This window comes from Mustela nigripes, chromosome 12, assembly GCF_022355385.1.
Source record: "Mustela nigripes isolate SB6536 chromosome 12, MUSNIG.SB6536, whole genome shotgun sequence".
NCBI classification, from domain to species: Eukaryota; Metazoa; Chordata; class Mammalia; order Carnivora; family Mustelidae; genus Mustela; species Mustela nigripes.
In genome coordinates this window covers 62,961,521-62,976,587 of record NC_081568.1, presented here as the reverse complement: position 1 = coordinate 62,976,587, position 15,067 = coordinate 62,961,521, and positions in this window count along the sequence as shown.

Sequence of the window (15,067 nt, the reverse complement as noted above, 5' to 3'; positions counted from 1 at the left end):
CAAACCAAAAGAGTAATTTTTATCTGCGCTGGTTACTAAGGAATTGAATGGTTAGAAAAATCAACTTGTAGTAAAATTACCCCTAAGTAAATTTACATATTGCAGCATACCCATGACGAATGCACAGCTTGGGGCAGGTAGATACATGAGGAAGGACTGTAGAACAAAGGACAAGATTAAGAGTTTCAGCTCTGACTTTACCGGGTGTGACTTTGGGCCAGTCACGTTACCTTCTCTTGCCTCAGTTGTCCCTTCTGATCCTTGAGGATAATAAGGACCATACCTCCCTTCAGAGCCCTTGTGATAATCAGGTGAGGTTGTGGCTGTGAAGACGTTTGGTCATCAGGGAAAATTTTTTTTCTTTTTTTAAGATTTTATTTATTTATTTGACAGAGAGAGATCTCAAGTAGGCAGAGAGGCAGGCATAGAGAGAGAGGGAAGAAAGCTTCCCGCTGAGCAGAGAGCCAGATGCAGGGCTTGATCCCAGGACCCTGGGATCATGACCTCAGCCTAAGGCAGAGGCTTAACCCACTGAACCACCCAGGAGCCCTGGTCATCAGGGAAATCTTATAACTCACATTATATTAAATATGTTCTATTTGTTACATTATATTAAATTTGTTCTATGCCATATCAAAGTTGTAGAATACAATTGAAATTTTGTGGCCAACGTGTGTCGATAACCATAAGGGCTAATAATAAATATTTTAGGTTTTGCTAGGCAATAAGTCTCTCTGTCACAATCACTCAACTCTGCCACCGTAGAGTGAAAGTAACTATAGACATTAATGTAAGCAAACGGCTGTGGCTGCATGCCAATAAAACTTTATTTGTAAAAACAGGCAGCCAGCCAGACTTGACCCATAAGTTACACACCCCTGGTGTGTAAGATTCCACAAGTAACCTGCAAAAATAAAAAGAAAGAAAGAAGGAAGGAAGGAAGGAAAGAAAGAAAGGATGAACAAGACAAGACAAAACCTGGAAAACAAAAAACAAAGTATGCAAAGAGTATGAGATTTTTGTGGTACTTTAAAAATTAATTTCCCTTTAATAGTATAATGTTTATTTTACAATGAATAAAATAGGCCTCTTTTATTAAACTAACCTTGTTATCATAAGATTCCAAGGATTGTCATGGGTTTTCTACATGAGGCAGAACTGTGCATCCTGGGAACAGCTTTCAATTCCCACTTCCTTTGCTTCAAATTCCAACTCTGTAGGGGTCCTGGGGACCTTTCCCACATCATAGCCCAGGCTGTTTTGTGGGAGGAGGGGACTACATACCATTCCTGAACTGCTGTCTTACAATTATACAGGCTGGACTCTCCCTTTTGTCTGCTGTAACTCGATGATCTCACAAAAAAGCACAGTCTATCAGTGATTCTCAACTGGGGCTGATTTTGTCCTTCCAGAGGACATTTGTCAATGTCACAAGTGGGGGCTTGCCACTGACATCTAGTAGTTAGAAGCCAGAGATACTAATAAACACTCTACAGGGCACAGAACTGTCCACACCATGGCAAAGAATGATCTGGACTGAAATGTCAATAGTTCTGTGAAACCTTGCTCTGAATTGATAGACTTGATTAATTCATATTATGATTTATAATAGGTAATACAGTATAAATTATTATCGATAACAGTAATTTAATATTATTTATTAACATTAAAATCAAATAACCATTTGCTTACTTACATTTTGTGTCTCCCTTTGTAATAAAGAGCTGTATTTTGGTGTATCCCTTTGTAATAAAGAGCTGTAATAAGGAGCTGTATTTTCTCCAGATGCCCTCTTTTCTTAAGTCCGGGCGGTTAAAGTGCGCCCCGCCCATTTTGCAATCAACACTACCCAGAAAATACAGAGTGGGAGGAAGAAGGGAAGTGGCATAGTTAGTATTGATTCACTTTCTCTTTTATGAACTTGAATGTGAATATATGACCTAATGTACTCTCCATTCCTCCTGGGTCTGTCTTAGGTTAAGGGGGAAAACAAATGCCAAAGGATCTGAAAGTGATTTATTTGTAGGCATGGGCGATAACATGTTTTTTCCTTCTCTCCCCCTTACTTGAGTTTACAGAAATATTAAGTTTAATATTAGTAGCAAGGGATGGAGAGAGGGAGAGGGGGGAGTGTGTTCTGGAGCCTTCTAAAATGTAATACAAAAGACCACCAGTGATAATAGCAGTCGAATAATAATAACGAAGTGAATGGCTGACACTTTTGAGCATGCTCGTGTTCCAAGCACCCAAGAACCTTGAACGCTGTCTGGTGGAGCCTCGCAGCGAGCCGGGAGGTCACCGCCAGCATTATCTGGGAAGGTTAATGACTTGCCCAAAGTCATACAGTTTTCTAGCAGCGACGGGAGCAAGCTCTTAGACAGTCTGGCTCCAATCGTTAACTTTTTAACCCCATTTTTGTAGGTATCTGTCTCAGCGTGCCCCCATCCCCACCCCACGAGCCTAAAAGTTCTAGTTTATAGTCCCTGAAGGGACCAGGACCAAGCCTCACTCGCAGCCAGACTCACTAAGCCCCTGACTTAATCAAATTGAATCAAAACCAGATTTCGCCTCCGCTGAAGGTGAGTTTCTCAGAGGCGGCCGCGTGGGGGCGCGCTGGAGCCAGCGGTTGGGGGCAGGAGGTGCGGAGACCCGGGACCCGGCGCAGAGGGAAGGAAAGCGGGGAAGGGGGGTGGGGCGGGGAAGTTGCCTTCCGCGGAGAGGAGGAGCCACCGCCTTACTCAACACATTATCGCATGTTCTCTGCGTTGCAAAGACAAATACTGTTCCATCAGGGAGATGTCTGTAACCACTTAATTAAGCCTCCCTTGTTGAAACAGAGTGGTGACTTCAGTAATTGCCCGTTTAAATGGCATGAAAATATGTGCTTGCAGGCTGAACCCTGGGCTGATCACGGACATCTTTCCCCCACTGTCGCCCTGTGCTGGGTCGGACACCATCCCTGTCGCTTTCCTACGGAAACCATTCAGCGGCCCCTCAGTGGCTGGCCCAGAGAAGCTCTCTGAATGGTCAGGGCATGACTGCTCAAGCTACAGCAAGGGTTAACTATTACAGTCTGGGGACTTGGGAGCAGCAAGTGAGACTCTAAATCTTAATAAACTGCAGATAAGAACAGTTCCTCCTAGGATTATCTCAGGGCTTCTTAGACTCAGCACTGTCTACACCTTAGACGGGATCATTCTTGGTTGTGGGGGGCTGTCCTGTGGGGGGGGGGGTGTAGCAGCATCCCTTGCCTCTCCCCACCAAATGTCACCTCCTGAGCAGTTGTGACAACAGCCCAAAGTAGCTCCAGATGTTGCCAAATGTGCCCTGGATTAAATAATTAAAAAAAAAAATACAGAGCTCTTTCCTCATATCAGGCACATAGAAATTGCTCTTTAAGAATACTTGTGATTTGCTTTTAACTCGCCTCTATCGCTTCCCACCTGAATCTTTGTCACCTTCACGGAGAGCTGAGCAGCCTCCTCAAACCGGTCAACTCCATTGCTACCTGGAGTTGGGTTCATTCTCCCTCCCTGCCTCCCTTCTTCCCTTCCTTTCTTTCAGATTTTTCTTTATATATTTGATACAAAGAGAGAGAGCACAGGCAGGGGGAGCAGCAGGTAGAGGGATAGGGAGAAGCAGGCTCCCTGCCGAGCAAGGAGTTGAATGTGGGACTTGATCCCAAGACTCTGGGATCATGACATGAGCCCAAGACAGACGCTTAACAGACTGAGCTACCCAGGCGCTCTGGGTTTCCTCTTTTCTTAACATTTATCCCACATGTCACACCTGTCTTTCTTTATCATTGCTTCTTTATGAAGATTGTGGGCAACTTGACGGTAGAGTTTGTGTTTCATTCTCCTCTGGGCCCGTTATACCTGCTACACAGTGAGAAACCACACCTGCTATTATTATTACAGTAATAATAATCATGTTTTGAGTTCTTATGTGTCAAGCACTGGATATGTTGCCGGCACCATCTCATTTAATCTTCACGACAACACGTGGGATCCATACCTTTATCATTCCTACTTTACAGAGCAGGATCCTGACTCAGGGAAAGGTAAGTCACTCACCCAAGGTCACATACCTGGTTAGAATTCAGCCCCAGCTCCATGTGGCTCCAGAGCCCATGATCTGAATCAGGGCTTAGCAGACTTTTTCTGCGAAGGACCAAGTAGGAAATACAGTTGGCCTTGCAGGCCATGTGGTCTCTCTCACAACAGCTTCAACTCTGCCAAAGTAGCAAAAGGCAGTCACAAGCCTTTTGTAAATGAGGGAGCATAGCTGAGTATCAATAAAACTTTATTCATGGAAGGGGCATTTTTAATTTCCTTTTATTTTCATGTGTCACAGAACATTCCTCTTCTTTTAACTTTGTCTCAACCATTTAAAAACATAAACACCACACTTATCAGCAACACACAAAAAAGCCGGGGGGTCAGATTAGGCCTATGGTCATGGTGTCCCAACCCTGGTTTATCCAGTGTACCTGGAAGGAAATGATGGACAGAATGGACACTGGAAAGACCCTAGGCTAGTAAGACCACACACTGGAGATCCAGGCTCCTGCTTTCCTAAAAACAGAAGGTAGGCGCTACCTCAGTGCTCTCTTTGGCCTTTCTCAAGGGCAGGGGTGATTACAAGGTCTGGAGAGTGTTGGTGCGTCCCACATGGACATGGGCATGTAACATGTAAGGAGCACAAATCCAGAGAGGCCCAGCCAACACCCTTTACCTCTAGGTGCTAGAAGGGCTTCCCGGCATCACTCAACATATCTCCCATCTCAACTACAGAGGGCTTTCCCCATTAGGAGGCGATTAGCCAAAGGAAGTATTCAGATCATCTCGCAATGCCCAGATGCATTTGTGCCAACCACAAATAGAAACCGAAATCACAAGGCCAAGAGAAGACCCCATGGAGGGGACTCTGGATGCTCACAGCAGAATCTTTTTGGGCTTGAAACAATGAAACCTGGAAAATTCCATCAAGGAAGTTGTGATCATTATTTATGGGCCCTGATATAAGGAGGTTAAGGGGCCAAATGGTAGATGGCAGGGCGACAACAAACTGGAACTCAAGTGAGAACAATCATCATTGCTTAGTAAGTGTTCACTATGCATGATCTCATTTAATCCTGGGATGCATCAACAACTATTATCCCGTTTTTACAAATGTGGAAACTGGGCAACTGAGACTTAACATTGTTGGATAAACTTGGCCAGTGCACAAGTTAATATGGGGTGAAGCAGATTTTATGTCCCTGAGAGGACTCCAGCTCTGGCTCTCTAGTTATGCCTCTCACTGCCATGGCAAACATAGTCTTTCCTATTCTTTTTTTTTTTTTTTAAGATTTTTAATTTATTTATTTGAGAGAGGGAGAGCACAAGCTTTCCCTGGGGCAGAGGGAGGGGGTCAAAGAGACTCCCTGCAGAGCAGGGAACCTGATGAGGAGCTCAATCCCAGGACCTTGAGATCATGACCTGAGCAGAAGGCAGACGCTTAACCTACTGAGCCACCTAGGTGCCCCTAGTCTTTCTATTCTGACAGTCTTCATCCTCCTAAAGATAATCTCCTGATGGAGATTATCCTGATGGCTCCTGATGGCTTATCTGAGTTTCCTACCTCAGTAGCATTAAATCTGCTTTCTCTGGGCTTCCAAAAAAAAAAATTGCTCAACCCAAAGCTAAGACACCTATCACATAACTCTGTAGCTCTGTCTCCATAAGCAAGCTAAAGACATGCACTGTCATTTAGCTATTTGTAACCTCAAGCCTTAGTCAGTGGCTCAGCTTCTAACACTCTGTGAAGGTGAATTTAATTGTGTGGCTTTAAGCAAATAAGGTTCTTCTGTATGTTTTAATTATGAAACTCATCAAAAAAAGGGACAAACTTGATACACACAACAACTTGAATGAGTCTCCAGGGAATTATGCTGAGTGAATACAACCAGTTTCAAAGGGTCACAAATCATATGATTCTATTTTTTTTTAATAGGTTAAATACTAATTCTTTTTTTTTTTTAAAGATTTTATTTATTTATTTGACAGAGAGAAATTACAAGTACACTGAGAGGCAGGCAGAGAGAGAGAGAGAAGGAAGCAGGCTCCCTGCCGAGCAGAGAGCCCGATGCGGGACTCGATCCCAGGACCCTGAGATCATGACCCGAGCCGAAGGCAGCAGCTTAACCCACTGAGCCACCCAGGCGCCCCCATATGATTCTATTTTTATAGCATTCTCGAAATACAAAATTATGGAAATGGAGAACATATTAGTGGTTATCCAGGATTAGGGAGGAAAGAAGAGGCAGAGGTGGGTGTGGCTATAAAAGGGTGACAGAAGGGATCTTTGTGTTGTTGGAACTTTCTATATCTCGACTGCATCAGTTTTCAGAGTCCTGACTACAATGCTGTACTATAAACTTGCAAGATAAGAACACTGAGTAAAATTACCTAATTATTTACAACTGTGTCTGAATCTGTAATTAACACAAAGAAAAAGTTTATTTAAAAAAGTCATAAATGTGGTGACATCAGTGAAAATGGTGCAACAGGGAACCCCAAAAAGTGTATCCTTTCAGAAAAGTAGCAATAAACTGAGTGCAACAGGGAACCCCAAAAAGTGTATCCTTTCAGAAAAGTAGCAATAAACTGATGAAAAACAAAACAAAACAAAGTCAGAATCAAATTTATTAGAACTCTGAAAACAAATCAACAGTTTATAGCAAATAAGTGAGTGTTTGAGGAAGACAAAAACAGCTACTCTTGGTAAGACAGCTTTATGACATTTTAACTCACTCTGGCCCATCCCCTCTCCCAGCTCAGTAGTGACCGTGAAGACAATAGCATAATTATTATAGGGTCCTGGTACCAGAGTAGGCAGGATAGACCCTATTTCTAGTGAACCAACGGTGGTTTTGACCTGTCTGTTGGCTCCCTGAAGGACAGCTCAGAGGGTTATCTTTTACTTCACCTGTCACAGAACTCCCCAAGCTGAGGTGACCACAGAGTGGGGGAGGGATGTTTTCCAGAAGTCTTTAAAGGCAAGAATAGCCACAGCCACCCAGGGCAAGGGATAACAATTGAGACAAACCAAATGATAAACTAACTAAAAAGTTTGGGAAGAAAGGCTGAGAAAAGAAATGCTTTGGGGAATAGGGACTTGGAAAATGTACTACAGGTACCTGGAAATCTAGAAGGTTAGATGCATGCCTAGGGCCAGACACCTGCTAGGAAAAGACAAGCTAACCTTCAGGCTTTCACAATCATGAAGAGAAAGCTAAGGCAGAAATGAAAAATCTTGGTTGAGTGCCAGAGGTGCCCACTGACAGACAGACAGACACACACACACACACACACACCCCGCTGGCCAAGGCTGGGAATTTTGTTTTGTTGGTTCCAGACATTCAGAGAAATTTCTGTTAAATCACTAGTCAACCACAAGTTAATGGAACATAGACTTCAATGGCCACACATAACAAAGAATACAGACTGCAAAATTAGTTCAGGAAATTTCAGGAAAATTAGTTCAGGAAATTCACTAAACAAACCATAACGAGCAGCCGCAACAAAGGCCAGGGAGGAAAGAGAAACTGATTTCCAGAATCGCTATATTGAAGTATTCAAATTTTCCATTTTTCAACAAAAAAATTATGAGGCATGCCAATGAACAGGAATGTATGGCCCCACAACATTAAAAAAAAAAAAAAGGAAAGAAAAAAATTAATAGAAAGTATTGCTAGGAAGCCCAGACATCGGACTTACTAAACAAAGACTTTAAATCAACGAGAATATGCTCAAAGAAGAAACCAAGAGCTGAATTAACTAAAGAACTAAAGTAAACCATGACGATGGTATCTTGTCAAATAGACATTTTCAATAAAGAGAAAGAGATTACTGAATGGAACCAAAAAGAAATGATAAAGTTGAAAAAGACCAATAATTCAAATGACCACGGATGAAATTCTTCAAACAAATGGCACAGGTTAGGGCGATGGTTAGGGAGTGGTGATAGTTGCGCAACTTCTTTGGTGTACTAAAAGAATACTGAATTGTACACTCTTAAAAATGATTAAAGTGGTAATTTTACATTTTGTGAATTTCAGCTCAGATTTTTAAAGTCGTATATGGTCATGGTGAAAATTGTTTCAAATATAGAATAATAGAAATTAAAAGTAAACATTATTCTCCCATTACCCATGGGAATACTCCTATTACCCATGGGAACTGATAAACATGAATGGCTTTCTGTGTGTCCTTCTAGACCTTTCTACTACATGCACATGTGTATGAAGATAAACATTGAGATTTTGTAAAATGGGAACATAATCATAACCTATGTCTGCAATTGACCTTATTCATTTCCCATGGACAGAAGGAGAAGCTGAGCTCGGATTGCTCATGAATATCTATCTTCAGCAGCCCAGGACCTCACATTCTCTTTTTACCATTTACTTAAGTCTCTGTAGAGTGGAGGTACTATCATTTTTTCTAACTATTGTTCTACAGATAGACACTTAGAATGCACACAGCTTTTCACTGTTACACCAATGGTGCAACTAACAACTCGTGCATATATCTTGGCTTACTTGAAGAGATAACTCTGAAGGATGGGTTGATTACATTTAAATTTTTGATGGTATATATTGTTAGTAGTATATATTGTATGTTCCACAAGGAGTGTTCTGGAAGCCTGGAAGAACCAACTGGCACCTTTCTTTGACACCCCAGTGGCACCTTGGGCAGTCCTGGCAAGAACCTTGAGGGCTGCCGCTATCAGAGAAACAGGACTATGCGGTAAAAAGAACTCAGAACTTGGAGCTGACACCTTCTAGAACTGTGACACCAGCACCAATCAGGGCTTCCATTTTCTAATTCACAAAAATCTAATGATATCAGCACTTAATCACAGAGGTACATCTGGGAAAAGGGACAAACAGTGGCTAGACTTAGAAATACATGTGAAAGCAATGATAATCTAGGGCCCTGGAAAAGGGAAAACTCAGCAACATGCCACTTGCTTCCTTATTTAACTTCAGAGATCTTTTTCAATGTTTTCTAACTTAAACCCTATCTTGTATCTACAAGAATTTAGATGCCTCAGTTCTTCCAACTTCTCTATTTGCCTGCACAAATCCCACCCACCTTTTCAAGCCTGGATGCATGGATGCTAGAACAATGTGAATGCTAACAGGGAATGAACTAGACCCTGAATCCACAGAGTCTCAACCCCAAAGCATAGATACACAGAAATATGGGGTTCCCATAACTGATCAAATGACAGTTGATGAACTAAATTAGAACTTAAGTTTCAGGAATGTTCAATCCCCACTGCTGGCTTTGGGTTTCAACTATCAGTGAGGAAATGACCAGGTTCAGAGAGAGCAGGTGTCCAGACACTCCAGAGTACACCTGATTTCCGAAGTTCAGCAGTAATTCTATTTCATCATTGACCTTGGACCTCACGCTCTGGAAACATGTTGAGGGAAAGAGACCTGCATGGAATCTGACAGACAAGGATTGTAAACCTCACTTTGTCAGGTTAAGAAAAATTATCCAGGACCTCTGGGTGGCTCAGTTGGGTGGGCCACTGCCTTCAGCTCAGGTCATGATCCTGGAGTCCTGGGATTGAGGACCCACATAGGGCTCCCTGCTCAGCAGGGAGTCTGCTTCTCACTCTGACCCTCTCCCATCTCATACTCTCTCTCTCTGTCTCATTCTCTTTCTCTCTCTCAAATAAATAAATAAATAAATCTTTTAGAAAATGTTAAGAAAAACAATCCAAAACATGAAAAAAATGCAAAAAGATGGTTATCTAATGAGCTCACCCAATTATTTAGTTTAGTAATAGTAAGAATTATTTAATTCTCTGGGGAATGTTCCTTTGTTTGATTTGCTATTTACTATTTAAGGCTCAAGCTCTGTGAAGTTGTGTGCTGACATCTAGAACTTTACGCAACAGGCATGCACAATGCCAGTTGCGTTGTCCAGGTTGTTGACTCTGAGACAGAAGCGTATGTGAGGACACTCCGTAGGGGGTACTCTCAGAATCACCACTGGTGAAAGAAGAAAGAGAAGCAGAATGGAAAGAAGGAGAAGCTGAGCTCGGATTGCTCATGATGCAAATGATTTCCGAATGGAGGAGAGGTAGGTACCCGCAAAAGTTAGGATTGCATTGCCCTATAGGACACAAAGTGGCTTTGTCTCTAACCGAGCAAATTTTTCTCGTCATGCCTTTCTTGAGGGACAGATGGTATCTCAGTTCCTCAAATGTTCTATCATCCTGCTGGTTTCCTCGTTATGTGGGCTCACTGTAATATTGGAATAAGAGTCGTGTTTTTAACTATTTTAAAAATTATTTTCCGATGGTGACTTCCTGCTTCAAAGCCTTGGTGGCTTTCCAGGGCTCATAGAATAAAATCCAAACTCCTTCTTGCAGCCCCTGTCTCCCTACCTCCTCCCTGCCGGTCACTCACACCAGTCACAGTACCTTGACATTCCCTAAGTGTGCCCACTCCATCCCTCCCATCTCGGAGCCTCTGAATGAGCTGTTACTTCTGCCCAAATACCCGTTTCCCAAATTATCCCCAATTCCCACTTCCCCATCACTCAGGTCTCAGCTCACAGCCCATCTCCTCGTGGGATGTAATCTGACCGCTAGAGCTACATGTGAGCCCCATCTGCCCACCCCCTCTCCTGCCCCAGCCAGTCTCCAGGACCTCACCCTTCTTCTGCATAGAACTGAGTCATTTCTGATCTGATCTTGATCATTTATTTGCCTATTTAAATATCATCTATCTCCCTGTCAACGTCAGGAGGCCCAAAGACTGCTAGAAAAACCTGTTGATCAGGCAAAGCTGAGTTTATTAGGAGCACTGTGGTCAGGTAGGGCACTGCCTGGACAGAGTCTCTAGAATGTTCTGAAAAGGGAAATTGAGAGGAAGGTCTCTGCAAGGTTTTAGGTCTTCAGTGTCTGATTTTTAAGGCACGTCTTGCAAGATGGAGGCTGGTTGAGACTAGACAGAGTTTATGACATAACAGCTTTCATGAGTAAGCTGTTAGTTTTCTTCCTTTCTTTTAAAAAATGGAGATATACTTGACATATAACACTGTATTCATTTTAGGTGTACAACATAATGATTGGCTAGATGTATATGTTATGAAATGATCACCACAACGTTATTTAACACCCATCAACACACCTAGCTTTAAAAAAAATTCTTTTTCTTGCAGAAAGTTGTAAGATCTACCCTCTTTGCAACTTTCAAATACACAATACGGTATTGTTAACTGTAGTCACCATGCTGTGTGTCCCATCTCCAGGACCTAAACTTATCTTTTTTTTTTTTTAAAGATTTTATTTATTTATTTGACAGAGAGAGAGATCACAAGTAGGCAGAGAGGCCGGCAGAGAGAGAGGGGGAAGCAGGCTCCCTGCTAAGCAGAGAGCCCAATGCAGGGCTTGATCCCAGGATCCTGAGATCATGACCTGTCCCAAAGGCAGAGACTTAACCCACTGAGCCATCCAGGCGCCCAGGACTTTCTTCTTTTTATGGCAGAATGACATTCCATTTTGTGTGTGTGTGTGTGTGTGTGTGTGTGTGTGTGTGTGTCCATTTGTCCACTGATGGACACTTTGGTCATTTCCATGTCTCACCTATTGTAAATAATGTTGCAATAAACATGGAAGTACAGGAATCTTTTTGAGACTGTGATTTCATTTTCTTTGTATAAGTACGTAGAAGTAGAATTGCTAGATCTGTTAGTTTTCATGAGTAAGCTGATCAGCTTAGTTCACCATCTTCCCTTCCAGAAGCAAATATGTTCTGGACCTTGCCACTATATTTGTTTTGCTGGGGCCCAGCATTGTTTAATGCAGGAACAGGGCGCTCTGTTGGTTTCAACTCTCTTCCCACAAATTGACCAGAAGCTACATGAGAGCAGGAACCTCACCCTTCGTGTTTATCCTACTTGCTTTTGTATGCCCAGACCCTAGCACAGAGCCCACCGTGTAGTAGGTGTTGAATAAATACTTGTTGATTAAAAATTATTACTTTGTCATTAAGGGCTGATTGTGACTGTGGAAAGCCACTTTCCTTCTGCAAAACAAAGATAAATTTACTTTTTTGTCGGAGTACCCATCATGTGCCAGACGCCGTCCTAAGTGCTGCAGACTCAGGGGCGAAGCTAATCAGGTTTCCAGCTTTGCGTGGCTAGTACTCCAGAGCAGAAAGACAGGCAATAAGGAAGCCTACCAATGAATAAACAAAAGAATTGCAGATTATGTAAGTCCATACTTATGTGCAATTCTTGTTAGAAAGCCAGATGTATTTTCTTGAGAATGAATCCAGAGAAAAGCTACACTCCACTGAAAATCATAATGAAGACATTTTGCATAAATTATATTTCAGTATTGTTTTTATTACAAAAGGAATCTGTGCTTGTTGCATAAGTGAAATAATTTTTGAAGTATACGAAGAAAAACATGAGAAAATCTACCACCAGCACCTCCGAGCATCTGCCTGGTGGAAGCTGTTCCGCATATTTTTCCAGGATTATACAGAAATAAATAAAGATATATACACATATACCAAGTTCAGTGTCATAAAGTTTGAGTATGTGTGTGTGTGTCTGTGTCTGTGTCTGTGTGTTATTCAGTTTGTTGTCAATAAATGAAACCAAGGGCGCCGGGGTGGCTCAGTTGGTTAAGTGTCTGCTTTCAGCTTTGGTCATGATCCCGGGACCCTGGATCAAATCCCGTATTGGCCTCCTTGCTCAGCGGGAAGCCTGCTTCTCCCTCTGCTGCTCCCTCAGCTTGTCTGTGCGCGCGCCCTCTCTCTCTGTCAAATAAAAAAATAAATCTGTGATAAATAAATAAATAAATAAATGAACTCGTGCTTTATACATAGTACCATCTTGGTTTTTGCTCCTAAGGATCCATCATGACATTCACTCCAGCCAGTAGATAAAGATCTTCCTTGATCTTTTGAACAGCAATGTGATGATCCAAAGGGTGCAAGCCGCAGCCCAGGCTCAACCAGTCTTTATTGGGAGTATTAATGCCCCAGCTCAACAAAATCTGAAGCAATCAGTCATAGCATTTCAATCAATCATAACATTTGCCTTCTGTGAGACAGAGCAGGGCCAACAATCTTACTCAGGTGATCACACTCAAATAGCTGGTTTTAGCTATAAGACTTCTGACATGAAAAGTAAGCCCAGAGGCTCACATTGGATCAAAATCTTTTATCATTTAAATTCCATTTTCTTTTTTTAATTTGTTTAAATTCTATTTTCTTTTGATTTGAATTCTAGCTTCAAGAATTAAAAATGTAGCACAAGCATGAGTTAGCTATGATACTATATTTACATTAATGGTTCTGATATGTGTCTGACACCTTCCTTGGAAATCTTGATGTTTAAATATTTTTGAGACATTTGCCTTTTGAACTGGATGGAAAAACAGTAATACCTGCAAGTGGAGATAAATAAAGGGAATTTTTGTTCTGGGCTTTTGAGACTTAGACTGTAGTGCGAATTTAATCAAGAAAAGGGATTTTGTTTGTTTGTTCCTTTCAAGAAAATGCTGACCAAATGTTATTCTTTCTCAATGATTTGTAATATTCATTGTTTTGTCTGGACCTTTTTCTAAATCTTCTTGGGTTACTCTTCACCTTGCCCTGTCTGAGAGCTTTTAAAAGACTCCTTGACTCCTTCAGATTTCTAGGTACTCTGGCTCTTGGTGTGCCAGTGGGAGGAAGCACTAATATCTTCTTCACTTCCTCGTGGGCACCATTAGTGACCAACAGCACAAGGGTGAGCTCAGTTGTTGGTATGGAGTCCAAGCTTGACTCCTGATCCCGCCTTCTCCTAACAGAAACCCTGGACAAGTTCCTTAGCTCTTCTGAATCTCGATTTCCTCTTTAGTAAAATGGATGGGACAAGGAAGCAATGCATGTTGAGGGGGGAGGACACTTTCCGTGTTGTGGGCTTACAATGAGATAATGTCTCTGGAGTGTCTGAACTTACCCATAATTCGTAGCTTTACAAATTTATGTAGTCTTTATTATGAGTAAAACATAATCCCTGAACTCCAGAGCTTACACTCTTTAGGAAAAATACCATGAATGGATGAGCAAAACTACAGAAGAAAGAAAGACCCATGAAATCTCAACAGAGATATCCAGAGGACGGATATTCAGCTATATTGGTAATGGTAGGTAGGAATTTACAGGATGGAGAAGGTGGAAAGGGGGAGGTCTGGCATTCTGGCAGTGTGAACGGACTATGAGAAAACATGGAGTTATGAATAAGTAGGTCAAGGTGTGGAAGGGAGGGCATGATGGAAGGACAGACGGAAGCATGATGGACGGTGGTAGAAAGTAAGAAAACCCTGCTTCCATGGGAACCCTTGAGTTTGACCTCTGCTTTCCCACTGGAAGAGCTTTCCTATCTCCCAGCTATGTTGACCACTGTGGCTAATGCATGGTCCTAGAATCCTAGAGGAGTCCTTAAGGCAACCCAGTGGCCCCATTCAAACTTTTAAGCCTATCCCTGAGAGAGAGGGTTCTGGGCCCGCCTTGCCTCTTGGATATTTGCTATGATTTCTGAAATGCTTCTTGACATTGAAGAGAGGCTGTTTCCACTTACAAATCTGAAGAGGGAATCAGGCCTTTCTGTGTTGAGGCCCAGAGTGGGACATAAGCGTGATTTACACACCATAAACTTTTGTGAGTTTTACTCACCTCAGTCATCCGCTGCTAAATGGGCTCACAGGGGAGCCGTGGTGACTGGCAATTCTTCTGGGCAGCCCAGCACTGGGCATTGAAAGACAGAGGACATTCTGTCCTTCGGATTGCAGGCCACAAAGGCTGAAATGCCAAAAATCCAGCTCACACCCAGTTCTGTATGGACCTGCACCTTCTTGAATGAAAAACTTGTCATACGTAATGTGGAGAGCAAAGTCAGTCAGAGAGTCACTGATGGGGATATACAACCAACTCCAATGTCCTTGGAAGCAAGGCTCCATGAGGAAAAGGACTTGATACATTGGTTGCTGCCTTCATGCC